We start from the raw sequence: 9,719 nt of genomic DNA, 5'->3' as shown, positions 1-9,719 counted from the left end.
CATGATTCCCAGATGCTTCTTGTGTACCAAGCCCCCACAGATATTCCGAATATCTCTGGGACCCCAAACTCTGTCCTTGCCACCTGCTAAAACTGAGCCCTGACTGAACATGGCATTTCTGGAGCTGCCAGAGACATACTTAGTCTCCTATCACTGTAGCTATCATTAGAAATTTAGAAGGATGTGGTTCTCAAAAAAACTCTGGCAAGTTCAACCTCTGCTTTAAATAAAAATGCTACATATACATACTTTCTGATGCAAATTATATTTACAGAGTCGTATTTGGTTCCATTATATCTCTATGGCTTGGCTTGCTGAGACAGGTTTCCCCAGAGAGGAGGAGTTGTTTATGTAAAAATTCTAGAGAAAGCAAGAAAGATCTTTCACAAGGTGAGAGAGAATTCCGTGGGAACTGACCCCAAAGAAGACAGCCATGCAAATTATATTTAACACGCTCACTTTAAGTAACTAGGGACAGACATTCTTCAGAGTATTTTAAATGAAATATACCATACCCTGTTGGTCATTTGCTGTATAATGCTTTTAACATTTGAAAGAAAATGAGTCTGGGCAAAAGCTTCACAGTGAACCATCCTGCTCAGACATGGGTGCAGCCCTCGGCAGAGCTCGTTCTGCCTCATGCATTAAGGGTCAGTGGACTGTTAAGCAAAACTGAAGCAGAGGACCAGATTTTAGACGGTGCAGCTAAAACATTTCCTGAAACAAAACAAAAAATACACAAAGAAAACAAGCAAAAATATGCTTTGGAGAACTTGTACAAGCTGGGGGTGGATTATGTAACCAGGCAGAAGGAATGGGCATTCTAAAGAGTAGATTTACAAACATTTGACATTGTTTTAGCCATTTGAAATTGGTGAAGCTGGCAGCAGCATGAAATTATAAAATATCTGAATAACAGATTTAAAAAATGCTACATCCCACAAAATACTAGAACCTCTGACTGACAGGAGGACTCGAGCTTATTTTTTAAAACCTTCATAAAAAGAGAAGTGATAAGTTTAGAGAATAAACAAACTTTATTTTATAACAGTATTACAGAAAGCAAAATATCATTTAATACAACTTGAAGCTTCTAGAAATCTAATCTGGCATCATAACTATACATGGGGGCAAAGCAAAGGAAAGAATGTTCAATACAGTTAATACGTCCCTATCAGGTCTCTGGCATCGGCTTTACTGGTGTAACTTTCTTACAACTGTCAAAAAAAACCCCCACCATGGCCCTACTCCTCCATCCCAGCATCCTCACACCTGTGAATCATCACGCTATCTGAAAGAGATAACACCTGCTTGATAAACAAAAGGTCAGTTTTTACATGGAGACAAGGGGGTTTAATACAAAGTCAAGTGTTCTACACAAGTGTTCAAATAATAGAAAGTATGGAAATTTGGACATGTTAAGAAAGAAAGCACTAAGATTTTTAAGCTGCCTGAATATTTTAGTAGGAGGGAAGAAATCACTCTCTCTCCCCTCCTGTTTCTGGAATGCTGCCGAAGAGCCCGTGTCTGAGGAGGATCGGCACTGTGGTGCGACAGGGTCTCTGAACACAGTGCGTGGTCAGTGAACTTCATCGTAGTTCTCCAGTCTGCAGATTCCTGGACTTTCTGCTCCAAAGTAAAAAGTCACAGGACTGGAAAGTCAAAAGGGTTCATTATCAAAAAATAGCCCCAGTGAAATTTTCAAAACATTAGAAAGTTTTCATAATGTAAGAAACACTTTTAAATCTGCATTAACGTTTTCTCATACAGTGTATTTACCGCAAACTGAAAACTCTGTAAATATTGACTTCTAAGAACCCAATGGGAAGCATCCGGAAGAAGGAAAGCCACTATCAAAATTAGTCACAGAGTCTCCTTTCCGCACAACAGCACCTGTTCCAGTGAACAGCACCTACCAGCTGTGGCTGGCCTTGTTCACTATCATTTGATCAAAATGAGTCACAAAAAGCAGGTAGTTGTACACAAAGTAAACAGGAAACAAAAAACAAAACTCTCTAACTGAAAAAAAAAAAGGAAAGAAAAGAAATAATATTTAGAAGTGGTTATAAAACAAAACAATATATTAAAATGCAAGGGAATGGTATAGACCAGAGCTGTTAAGGTAAGGTTTGGTGTTGGCGTTTTAATTCTTCAGGCTTCTGGCCATTGTAACCAGTCGTAGTATAAATTCGCTGGAGCAGTGGTGTGGCATTAAGACTTGGAATGGTCAAAATTCTTCAGGTTCACAAAGTTGAATGTTGTCTATAAAATGAATTTCTAGAAGGAAAATAAAAGAGAAAGAGAAGGCTTAAATATTCCAAAGACAGAGGCTTGGGGAAAAAATGTAAGATTCATTAAATTCCAAATGAAGTAACCAGACAATTCCTATCTGCCTGGTTCTATAGTAAATAGTACTTTACCGGAAGATAAGTATGAGACTCTGATTCGCTCTTGAGGGCCTTAAAATATCTGGAGGATTGACAAGCATGCTGGAAACTACTTGAGAAGTTGCCCAAGAACTCAACGTTGACCATTCTATAGTTGTTTGGCGTTTGAAGCAAATTGGAAAGGTGAAAAAGCTCTATAAATCGGTGCCTCATGAGCTGACCAAAAATCAACAAAATCGTCATTTTCAAGTGTTGTCTTAATTCTGTGCAACTGCAATGAACCATGTCTCAATCCAGTTGTGAGATGAGATGAAAAGTGGATTGTATACCACTACTAGCTACTACTACCTCAGTGGCTGGACAGAGAAGAAGCTGCAAAGCACTTCCCAAAAAGCCAAACTTGCACCCCCCAAAAAGGTCATGGTCATTGTTTAGTGGTCTGCTGCCAGGCTGATCCACTACAGCTTTTTGAATCCTAGTAAAACCATTACATCTGAGAAATATGCTCAGCAAATTGATGAGATGAACCAAAAAGGGCAATGCCCGCAGCCAGCATTGGTCAACAGAATAGGCCCAATTCTTCTCTACTACAATGCCCAACCATACATCGCACAACCAGTGCTTCAAAAGTTCAACGAATTGGCCTACCAAGTTCTGCCTCATCTGCCATATTCACCTGACCTCTTGCCAACTGACTACCACGTTTTCAAGTATCTTGACAACTTTTTGCAGGGAAAATGCTTCCACAACTAGGATACCGAAAATGATTTCCAAGAGTTTGTAGAATCCAAAGGCACGGATTTTTATGCTATAGGAATAAACAATCTTATTTCTCATTGGCAAAAATGTGTTGATTGTAATGGTTCCTATTTTGATTAATAAAGATGTGTTTCAGCCTAGTTATAACAATTTAAAATTCAGGGCCTGAAACCACATATTACTTTTGCACCAACATAACAGTTGAGTATACAGATTATGGGGTGGAGGACAGGAATGAATGAGGTGGGCGGTGGGTGGGGGAGACAGGACAATGGAGAAATGGAAGTGATGGAGGCTAAGCATTGGTATGGTGAGTAATCAAAGGCAAGAAAAAAACACGAGATCTACTTTTTTAATAACAGACTGAGAAGTATGAGCTTGATTTACTGGGTTGGTGGCAAAGTTAGTTTGGGTTTTTCCAAAAAGGTACTTTGTGGCCAATACAATAAAACATAAAAATAATGAATTCAGAAACAGCACTCAGACAAAAAATAAAAAACAGTCAACTGTCCATCTACTGCAATGACTTCAGTTTGAGTCAGGGAACCAGAAGAGGAGGAGCTTGGATCTGACTGCAGACACCAGAGGAGACTAACAGGTGTGGAATCTGGGACCTCAAAAATGGGAGGATGAGAGGCCTGGAGCCTGGGCGAGGTCATAGGATTAGGGATGTAGATCCGCAAGTTGGCACCAATGGATGCACGAGACCAACAGACGGAACTAGTCTCATGTGAGCATGTCTTGAGGAAGCCAACTATCAGAGGCAGGTAGGTAGGAGAGTGGGCTAAAATAGAAGTGGACAGGGAGGCAGACAAAATGTAAGGATGGTGCATTGTCTCTACAAGAGAAAGGAGTTTTAAGAAGGCAATTGTTTCACTTTCTATTTCAGCTTGGTTGAAATTTTTCGCAAATGGTAGGTGATTGGAGAGGGCAGTGGAGAGCAGTAATTAATGTCCTTTCCAAGCGGCATTGGTCCAAAGTCAATTAGATTGTACATTCTTTTGATTAGATAAAATTGCCTTGTTTAATGAAAAAATTCCCCACCAATTAGATTTATCACAGATATTAGTATAGCCTCTTGATTATTCAGGACAGATTGCCTAATCGAATTCACTGTTTCCCACCTTGCTGTCTGCTCTAGGCTATTTCATTACTCAATAGGACTTCTGCTCAATTCTAGGCAGGGGAAAAAAAAATCAATGGAGAAAACAGTCTTCTTTTTTTTTAGGTTAGTAATCATGAACAGAAATGTGGGGGGCGGTAAAGGGGTCAGCTAAAACTACCAATCAAACTTATTAGAGCGTAATGTGACCTTTAGTTGTGCGGTTTGTCTATTCCTATTTTTTTTTTTGAGAGCTTGTAACTCTGTTTTGATAGTGAACATGTATCATTTGTTGAACACAACTTCCACTCTGCCTAGCTTATGTTACAGAAAATGAACCCCTGACTTGACACTACTTGGAAATCTTCATAAAGAATGAGAAGTAGTATTGTATTCTCCACTTCCTTCACACATTTCCAGGACACTTTATTTCACTGAATCTGTTTTCACCAAAGATTAAATTTTTAATTTGTAAAAGAAAGCTAAAATTAAGTCTGCTTCAGTCATTAGCAAACAAATAAGAATCTAGGAATATGGAGAAACTGCATCAAAGAGATCTTGGTTTCAAAGAGCTTCAACATTTCTTAAAATATATGTAGATAAAATTAGTTACCCATGTAAATCCAAATATCATGTACTTTCATTTATTCACAATCAAACCATTAGAAAGTAAAATAAATCCATTTTTTTCTGGTTAATAAGTATTACAAATGACAGCCTTAATGTACTCTTAGTGTTCCCAACAACTTTCAGAATCAAAGAAAATTATTTTTATTGTAATTTTAATGTTCACTATATTTTTTTCTCATTCTTTAAAAAACTATAAATTGAGTAACTGAGTTAATTAGATATTCAATGTATCAGAACATCCCAGTTCCTTACTGTTCCGGATGAACAGGAAGTAATTCATTTACACATTCATCTATCTTTTTAATAATTTTATTTATTCATTTTTGCTGGGTCCTTGTTGCTGCTTCTCATTGCAGTGGCTCCTCTTATTGTGGAGTGTGGGCTCTTGGGCACTTGTGACTCCTGGGCTCTAGAGCACAGGTTCAATGGCTGTGGTGCACTGGGGCTTAGCTGCTCCATGGCATGTGGGATCTTCCCAGATCAGGGATCAAATCTGTATCTCTTGCATTGGCAGGTGACTTCTTTACCACTGAGCCCACCAGGGAAGCCCTTGTTTATCCTTTTTTATTGTGTTTTGCATTTAAACACAAGAGAAATATATTCCCAAGTACTGAACATCCAGCTATTGAGCTGGGAAGGAGGAAAGGTGGGGATCACCAACGCCATTAATACACAAGCATCTGACATTTAAATTTTTTCTGTCTTTTTAGCAGGGGGGGAAAAATATCATATTATTTAGCCATTTTAAGCAAACTACATTTTGGGTCTAAATAATTTATTACATAGCCCAATCAATCTGAAACTAGGCATGGTTCTTCATGAAAACCTGTACAAGTTTTAAAAGCTTTCTTAATTTCGACTACCTCACAGACACAGAATTCTGGTTGTCAATGCAAACTGACACACATTAATTACAGCATTAATTCAACCCGCTTTCACTTTTTGACAGTGTCATAACATTCACCTTGAGTTTGGATGTGGTTCTAACAGTTAAGTATGAGCTATACTTTATGTATTTGAATTTTGGTCAAGTAAAAACAAAAAACCAAACTGCTATTTCCTTGCTTCAGTTTCCCACCCCTGGACTATACAATGTCAGTGAACATGTCTAAGTCACATTCCCTAGCCTGTGTCCCCCTCTATCAGGCAATGAGAGAATAGATCAATACAGCCTTTTCACCTGATTACAGGTCTAATTCTGCATCTCAATTTTTCAAGCATACACACTGGTTGCCTACTTTACCTTAAGTCTTCATGTAGGGTCCAGAGAATTCTTAAATTTATCTTTCTCAGTGTGCCTGATGAGTGTGGGCAATCAGTCAAGCATGGTGCTACAAAATTATCTGAAAAGCACAAACTTAAGAGTTTCCAGAGACAGGGATTCACATGGCCTCAATCTTGAGCACGTTCTACTCCAGAAATGGATTCAGTACATAGCAAATATGCACTTTAAAAAGATCATCCTAAATGATGGGCGGTAAAGCACTCATCCAGAGGGGAGTCTTAATAAAAATGCAAAACTGTGGCTTTTATATAACACAAAATAATGCAAGAAAATATAAAACCTTTCAGGATAATGATGATTCAACTATTATACCATAGGGCAGTAATATAGCTGAGATTTTAAAAACATGAGTAAATTATTTCTGTAAGGTACATGCAACTATTTCAATAAAAATGAGGTGCATGTACTCAAGTGTGAAACAGTTTTAAATATGATAGTTTATGAATTTCAGTTATTTCTAAAGTTTCATTTTTGTCTTCCTTGGCTCTCAATTTGCATTTTTAAATTTTAAAACAGAATTTTCATTGTAAGACTATAAAACCCTAGAGCCAAAAAACACAAGTATGATAGATAATCTATTTGGTTAAACCAAGAAATAGTCAATTCTTACAATGCTTGTATTATCACTATAATTTAGACCCGCCAGTTCTCAAAGTGTGGTCTGTAGACCTTGGGGGTCACCATGATTCTTTCAGAGGGTTATAAAATCAAAGCTATTTCATAATCATCCTAAGACACTATTTGCCCCTTTCACGGTGTGAACACCTCCACTGATGATGCAGAAACAATGGTGAGTAAACCTGCCGACATCTTAACACAGGTCAAGGGAGTGACACCAAACTGTACCCAAAGTCACTGCATTCTTTACCACCAAGCACTCACAGTGAAATAAAAAGCAAGCCAGTCAGTTTCTCTCAAGGTTGTCCTTGGTGAAACGGGAAAAAAATATCATTTTTTCTTACATCTCCACCCGAGAGTACATCTTTTTAATATTCTGTGTGATAAAATGGGAAGTACACATAATACATTCCCTCTGCATACAAACGTGCAGCGGATGTCGAGAAGGAAACTGAATTCATATGAATGCATGAACTGTGAGCAGAAACCACTCTGGCATTGGATTTCTGGCCAGTGTTTGCTTGAAAATGAGATGAGCCTGTCACTTCAAGAAAAACAGTTGACAGAACTTGATACCAATGATAAAATTCAAGTTTTCATGTGAAAATGATAATTTTGGAAAACTGTATTTTGGGCCCCTTGAGCTTGATAGCTTCTCTATATTTAAAGACTCTTCTAATGAGATCAGCGGCAACCACAGATCTTTTTACTGTCTTAATCATTTTGCCTTTTCCAGGATGGCATATAGTTAGAATCATACAGTCGGAGAAGGCAATAGCACCCCACTCCAGTACTCTTGCCTGGAAAATCCCATGGACGGAGGAGCCTGGTGGGCTGCAGTCCATGGGGTCGCTAAGAGTCGGAGATGACTGAGCGACTTTACTTTCACTTTTCCCTTTCATGCATTGGAGAAGGAAATGGCAACCCACTCCAATGTTCTTGCCTGGAGAATCCCAGGGATGGGGTAGCCTGGTGGGCTGCTCTCTATGGGGTTGCACAGAGTCTGACACAACTGAAGCGACTTAGCAGCAGCAGCAGAATCATACAGTACATGGTACCTTCTCAGACAGGCTTCTTTCACTAGGTGATTATTTTTAACTTAATATTTTGAAAACTATTTGATTTGTGAATGGCAAATTTTAATCAATAAAATTCACATAAAACACTCTTTGGACTACTTTAATAATTTTTGTGTGTTCCCGAGACCTTTGCTTGAGAACTACATCTATGGAATCTGCTTCCTGACCTACTGCTGTTTCCTCCTCTCACAGATATTTGTGTGACTGCTGAACAGAGAAGGAAAAATGAAATCTAGTGTCTTTTCCTTTTCAGTCAAAGGGTGCAAAATACCTCTTCCACAAATAATTTGCATCTTTTGGTTTGCCTGAATACATTAATGCTGTGTGAAGGCCACTTTTCTCATGAGGCTCGCATGAGGGTTTTCTTCAAAGCTAACAGTAATCTTCTGTTAGAGCCTTTATGCACATTCCAGTCACTCTCCCTAAAGAATTACTACACATGGCAATTGTGGAATATCCTCTCAAATGAAAGCAACATCAATTCTACCTCATTTCTAAACATAATTATTCTATAAAATCTATAAAAGTTTTACTTGTGCACTTAGCTACATATTGTAGCTGCAGCCTCAAAGAAATTCTGTCCAAAATATATTTTTCTAAAATGAGGTATGCTTCAATTACTGAATCAGCCAAAAGTTCATTCAGGTTTTCCTATGACATCTTACGGAAAAACTCAAACAAATTTTTTGGTCAATGCAATCCACTGGTGGGAGTCTATACTTCAAAGATTCCCATGGTGAATCCCTCAGAGCACAGCAATATGCAGTGTGGAGTCAAACTGACTGAAGATCAGCTCTGGCTTTGCCAGGCATCAACGGTATGACTGGGTGAGGGACAACCTCTTTAGGCCTCAGTGTCATCATCTACATCCAAGTGACTGTAAGAACTAACTGAAATGATACATGGTAAAGTCCTTCAATAAAGCTCAGCATAGAGTAGGCCCTCAGTAAATGTGAGCTAATAATATTACTATGGATTTTCACATATATCTTATTTCTGGTTTTACTTCCAAACTTAATTCAATTCTACTTTTTTTTAAATATAAATTTATTTATTTTAATTGGAGGCTAATTACTTTACAATATTGTATTGGTTTTGTCATACATCAACATGAATCCACCACAGACATACACGTGTTCCCCATCCTGAACCCTCCTCCCTCCTCCCTCCCTGTACCATCCCTCTGGGTCGTCCCAGTGTACCAGCCCAAACCAACCAGTATCATGCATCGAACCTGGACTGGTGATTCGTTTCATATATGATATTATACATGTTTCAATGCCATTCTCCCAAATCATCCCACCCTCACCCTCTCCCACAGAGTCCAAAAGACTGTTCTATACATCTGTGTCTCTTTTGCTCTCTCGCATACAGGGTTATTGTTACCATCTTTCTAAATTCCATATATATGCATTAGTATACTGTATTGGTGTTTTTCTTTCTGGCTTACTTCACTCTGTATAATAGGCTTCAGTTTCATCCACCTCATTAGAACTGATTCAAATGTATTCTTTTTAATGTCTGAGTAATACTCCATTGTGTATATGTACCACAGCTTTCTTATCCATTAATCTGCTGATGGACCTCTAGGTTGCTTCCATGTCCTGGCTATTATAAACAGTGCTGCGATGAACACTGGGGTACACGTGTCTCTTTCAATTCTGGTTTCCTCGGTGTGTATGCCCAGCAGTGGGATTGCTGGGTCATAAGGCAGTTCTATTTCCAGTTTTTTAAGGAATCTCCACACTGTTCTCCGTAGTGACTGTACTAGTTTGCATTCCCACCAACAGTGTAAGAGGGTTCCCTTTTCTCCACACCCTCTCCAGCATTTATTGCTTGTAGACTTTTAGATCGCAGCC

At 38.5% G+C, this 9,719-nt stretch overlaps 1 protein-coding gene across 10 annotated transcripts in view; it reads right to left on the bottom strand.

Moving 5' to 3' along the window:
* Nucleotides 1–1,014: 1,014 nt before the first annotated feature.
* EPB41L2 (erythrocyte membrane protein band 4.1-like 2) overlaps nucleotides 1,015–9,719 on the bottom strand; it is a 163,956-nt gene continuing 155,251 nt past the window's right edge. For all 10 annotated transcript variants that reach the window (XM_010834618.1, XM_010834617.1, XM_010834616.1 and 7 more), the window contains one exon: nucleotides 1,015–2,277. The gene's annotated coding sequence lies outside the window, so the exon portion shown is untranslated. The remainder of the gene's footprint in view (nucleotides 2,278–9,719) is intronic.

Source organism: Bison bison, unplaced genomic scaffold (genome assembly GCF_000754665.1).
Source record: "Bison bison bison isolate TAMUID 2011002044 unplaced genomic scaffold, Bison_UMD1.0 scf7180017864035, whole genome shotgun sequence".
In the NCBI taxonomy this organism is placed as follows: Eukaryota; Metazoa; Chordata; class Mammalia; order Artiodactyla; family Bovidae; genus Bison; species Bison bison.
This window is presented reverse-complemented; position numbering and strand designations above follow the sequence as displayed.